This window comes from Vespa velutina, unplaced genomic scaffold (assembly GCF_912470025.1).
Source record: "Vespa velutina unplaced genomic scaffold, iVesVel2.1, whole genome shotgun sequence".
In the NCBI taxonomy this organism is placed as follows: domain Eukaryota; kingdom Metazoa; phylum Arthropoda; class Insecta; order Hymenoptera; family Vespidae; genus Vespa; species Vespa velutina.
The window spans coordinates 47,596-53,595 of record NW_025920065.1 but is presented as its reverse complement, the minus strand read 5'-3'; positions in this window follow the sequence as shown (position 1 = coordinate 53,595).

Genomic DNA, 6,000 nt, shown 5'->3' with positions numbered 1-6,000 from the left:
TTATGAAAAACTGTGTTCTGAATCGATTGGTAACATTTTTCAATACGTGGTACAAGTATTTTCGAAGATATTACGATTTTTCGCTTCTCGTATAGCGAAATTCGCATATGTCGATTACATTTTTCGTCAATTTTCATGTTAAAACACTTATTTTCACATAGTAAAAACGTTATATTCTTGTTATATTCTCAATTCTGCGTCGATAGAATGTAAAATCAATGAAATTAAATGAGATTTCAAATTTTCGTATTTCGATGATACGCGTATATGAACGAAAAATCGTATATACGACATGAAACAAAGTTAAAATCGTCGAATCCAATAGAAATAGTAGTATGATCTTATGAAAAACTGTGTTCTGAATCGATTGGTAACATTTTTCAATACGTGGTACAAGTATTTTCGAAGATATTACGATTTTTCGCTTCTCGTATAGCGAAATTCGCATATGTCGATTACATTTTTCGTCGATTTTCATGTTAAAACACTTATTTTCACATAGTAAAAACGTTATATTCTTGTTATATTCTCAATTCTGCGTCGATAGAATGTAAAATCAATGAAATTAAATGAGATTTCAAATTTTCGTATTTCGGTGATACGCGTATATGAACGAAAAATCGTATATACGACATGAAACAAAGTTAAAATCGTCGAATCCAATAGAAATAGTAGTATGATCTTATGAAAAACTGTGTTCTGAATCGATTGGTAACATTTTTCAATACGTGGTACAAGTATTTTCGATGATATTACGATTTTTCGCTTCTCGTATAGCGAAATTCGCATATGTCGATTACATTTTCGTCGATTTTCATGTTAAAACACTTATTTTCACATAGTAAAAACGTTATATTCTTGTTATATTCTCAATTCTGCGTCGATAGAATGTAAAATCAATGAAATTAAATGAGATTTCAAATTTTCGTATTTCGGTGATACGCGTATATGAACGAAAAATCGTATATACGACATGAAACAAAGTTAAAATCGTCGAATCCAATAGAAATAGTAGTATGATCTTATGAAAAACTGTGTTCTGAATCGATTGGTAACATTTTTCAATACGTGGTACAAGTATTTTCGAAGATATTACGATTTTTCGCTTCTCGTATAGCGAAATTCGCATATGTCGATTACATTTTTCGTCGATTTTCATGTTAAAACACTTATTTTCACATAGTAAAAACGTTATATTCTTGTTATATTCTCAATTCTGCGTCGATAGAATGTAAAATCAATGAAATTAAATGAGATTTCAAATTTTCGTATTTCGGATGATACGCGTATATGAACGAAAAATCGTATATACGACATGAAACAAAGTTAAAATCGTCGAATCCAATAGAAATAGTAGTATGATCTTATGAAAAACTGTGTTCTGAATCGATTGGTAACATTTTTCAATACGTGGTACAAGTATTTTCGAAGATATTACGATTTTTCGCTTCTCGTATAGCGAAATTCGCATATGTCGATTACATTTTTCGTCGATTTTCATGTTAAAACACTTATTTTCACATAGTAAAAACGTTATATTCTTGTTATATTCTCAATTCTGCGTCGATAGAATGTAAAATCAATGAAATTAAATGAGATTTCAAATTTTCGTATTTCGATGATACGCGTATATGAACGAAAAATCGTATATACGACATGAAACAAAGTTAAAATCGTCGAATCCAATAGAAATAGTAGTATGATCTTATGAAAAACTGTGTTCTGAATCGATTGGTAACATTTTTCAATACGTGGTACAAGTATTTTCGATGATATTACGATTTTTCGCTTCTCGTATAGCGAAATTCGCATATGTCGATTACATTTTTCGTCGATTTTCATGTTAAAACACTTATTTTCACATAGTAAAAACGTTATATTCTTGTTATATTCTCAATTCTGCGTCGATAGAATGTAAAATCAATGAAATTAAATGAGATTTCAAATTTTCGTATTTCGATGATACGCGTATATGAACGAAAAATCGTATATACGACATGAAACAAAGTTAAAATCGTCGAATCCAATAGAAATAGTAGTATGATCTTATGAAAAACTGTGTTCTGAATCGATTGGTAACATTTTTCAATACGTGGTACAAGTATTTTCGAAGATATTACGATTTTTCGCTTCTCGTATAGCGAAATTCGCATATGTCGATTACATTTTTCGTCGATTTTCATGTTAAAACACTTATTTTCACATAGTAAAAACGTTATATTCTTGTTATATTCTCAATTCTGCGTCGATAGAATGTAAAATCAATGAAATTAAATGAGATTTCAAATTTTCGTATTTCGGTGATACGCGTATATGAACGAAAAATCGTATATACGACATGAAACAAAGTTAAAATCGTCGAATCCAATAGAAATAGTAGTATGATCTTATGAAAAACTGTGTTCTGAATCGATTGGTAACATTTTTCAATACGTGGTACAAGTATTTTCGATGATATTACGATTTTTCGCTTCTCGTATAGCGAAATTCGCATATGTCGATTACATTTTTCGTCAATTTTCATGTTAAAACACTTATTTTCACATAGTAAAAACGTTATATTCTTGTTATATTCTCAATTCTGCGTCGATAGAATGTAAAATCAATGAAATTAAATGAGATTTCAAATTTTCGTATTTCGGTGATACGCGTATATGAACGAAAAATCGTATATACGACATGAAACAAAGTTAAAATCGTCGAATCCAATAGAAATAGTAGTATGATCTTATGAAAAACTGTGTTCTGAATCGATTGGTAACATTTTTCAATACGTGGTACAAGTATTTTCGAAGATATTACGATTTTTCGCTTCTCGTATAGCGAAATTCGCATATGTCGATTACATTTTTCGTCGATTTTCATGTTAAAACACTTATTTTCACATAGTAAAAACGTTATATTCTTGTTATATTCTCAATTCTGCGTCGATAGAATGTAAAATCAATGAAATTAAATGAGATTTCAAATTTTCGTATTTCGATGATACGCGTATATGAACGAAAAATCGTATATACGACATGAAACAAAGTTAAAATCGTCGAATCCAATAGAAATAGTAGTATGATCTTATGAAAAACTGTGTTCTGAATCGATTGGTAACATTTTTCAATACGTGGTACAAGTATTTTCGAAGATATTACGATTTTTCGCTTCTCGTATAGCGAAATTCGCATATGTCGATTACATTTTTCGTCGATTTTCATGTTAAAACACTTATTTTCACATAGTAAAAACGTTATATTCTTGTTATATTCTCAATTCTGCGTCGATAGAATGTAAAATCAATGAAATTAAATGAGATTTCAAATTTTCGTATTTCGATGATACGCGTATATGAACGAAAAATCGTATATACGACATGAAACAAAGTTAAAATCGTCGAATCCAATAGAAATAGTAGTATGATCTTATGAAAAACTGTGTTCTGAATCGATTGGTAACATTTTTCAATACGTGGTACAAGTATTTTCGAATGATATTACGATTTTTCGCTTCTCGTATAGCGAAATTCGCATATGTCGATTACATTTTTCGTCGATTTTCATGTTAAAACACTTATTTTCACATAGTAAAAACGTTATATTCTTGTTATATTCTCAATTCTGCGTCGATAGAATGTAAAATCAATGAAATTAAATGAGATTTCAAATTTTCGTATTTCGGTGATACGCGTATATGAACGAAAAATCGTATATACGACATGAAACAAAGTTAAAATCGTCGAATCCAATAGAAATAGTAGTATGATCTTATGAAAAACTGTGTTCTGAATCGATTGGTAACATTTTTCAATACGTGGTACAAGTATTTTCGAATGATATTACGATTTTTCGCTTCTCGTATAGCGAAATTCGCATATGTCGATTACATTTTTCGTCGATTTTCATGTTAAAACACTTATTTTCACATAGTAAAAACGTTATATTCTTGTTATATTCTCAATTCTGCGTCGATAGAATGTAAAATCAATGAAATTAAATGAGATTTCAAATTTTCGTATTTCGGTGATACGCGTATATGAACGAAAAATCGTATATACGACATGAAACAAAGTTAAAATCGTCGAATCCAATAGAAATAGTAGTATGATCTTATGAAAAACTGTGTTCTGAATCGATTGGTAACATTTTTCAATACGTGGTACAAGTATTTTCGAAGATATTACGATTTTTCGCTTCTCGTATAGCGAAATTCGCATATGTCGATTACATTTTTCGTCGATTTTCATGTTAAAACACTTATTTTCACATAGTAAAAACGTTATATTCTTGTTATATTCTCAATTCTGCGTCGATAGAATGTAAAATCAATGAAATTAAATGAGATTTCAAATTTTCGTATTTCGGTGATACGCGTATATGAACGAAAAATCGTATATACGACATGAAACAAAGTTAAAATCGTCGAATCCAATAGAAATAGTAGTATGATCTTATGAAAAACTGTGTTCTGAATCGATTGGTAACATTTTTCAATACGTGGTACAAGTATTTTCGAAGATATTACGATTTTTCGCTTCTCGTATAGCGAAATTCGCATATGTCGATTACATTTTCGTGAATTTTCATGTTAAAACACTTATTTTCACATAGTAAAAACGTTATATTCTTGTTATATTCTCAATTCTGCGTCGATAGAATGTAAAATCAATGAAATTAAATGAGATTTCAAATTTTCGTATTTCGGTGATACGCGTATATGAACGAAAAATCGTATATACGACATGAAACAAAGTTAAAATCGTCGAATCCAATAGAAATAGTAGTATGATCTTATGAAAAACTGTGTTCTGAATCGATTGGTAACATTTTTCAATACGTGGTACAAGTATTTTCGAATGATATTACGATTTTTCGCTTCTCGTATAGCGAAATTCGCATATGTCGATTACATTTTTCGTCGATTTTCATGTTAAAACACTTATTTTCACATAGTAAAAACGTTATATTCTTGTTATATTCTCAATTCTGCGTCGATAGAATGTAAAATCAATGAAATTAAATGAGATTTCAAATTTTCGTATTTCGATGATACGCGTATATGAACGAAAAATCGTATATACGACATGAAACAAAGTTAAAATCGTCGAATCCAATAGAAATAGTAGTATGATCTTATGAAAAACTGTGTTCTGAATCGATTGGTAACATTTTTCAATACGTGGTACAAGTATTTTCGAAGATATTACGATTTTTCGCTTCTCGTATAGCGAAATTCGCATATGTCGATTACATTTTTCGTCGATTTTCATGTTAAAACACTTATTTTCACATAGTAAAAACGTTATATTCTTGTTATATTCTCAATTCTGCGTCGATAGAATGTAAAATCAATGAAATTAAATGAGATTTCAAATTTTCGTATTTCGATGATACGCGTATATGAACGAAAAATCGTATATACGACATGAAACAAAGTTAAAATCGTCGAATCCAATAGAAATAGTAGTATGATCTTATGAAAAACTGTGTTCTGAATCGATTGGTAACATTTTTCAATACGTGGTACAAGTATTTTCGAAGATATTACGATTTTTCGCTTCTCGTATAGCGAAATTCGCATATGTCGATTACATTTTTCGTCGATTTTCATGTTAAAACACTTATTTTCACATAGTAAAAACGTTATATTCTTGTTATATTCTCAATTCTGCGTCGATAGAATGTAAAATCAATGAAATTAAATGAGATTTCAAATTTTCGTATTTCGATGATACGCGTATATGAACGAAAAATCGTATATACGACATGAAACAAAGTTAAAATCGTCGAATCCAATAGAAATAGTAGTATGATCTTATGAAAAACTGTGTTCTGAATCGATTGGTAACATTTTTCAATACGTGGTACAAGTATTTTCGAAGATATTACGATTTTTCGCTTCTCGTATAGCGAAATTCGCATATGTCGATTACATTTTTCGTCGATTTTCATGTTAAAACACTTATTTTCACATAGTAAAAACGTTATATTCTTGTTATATTCTCAATTCTGCGTC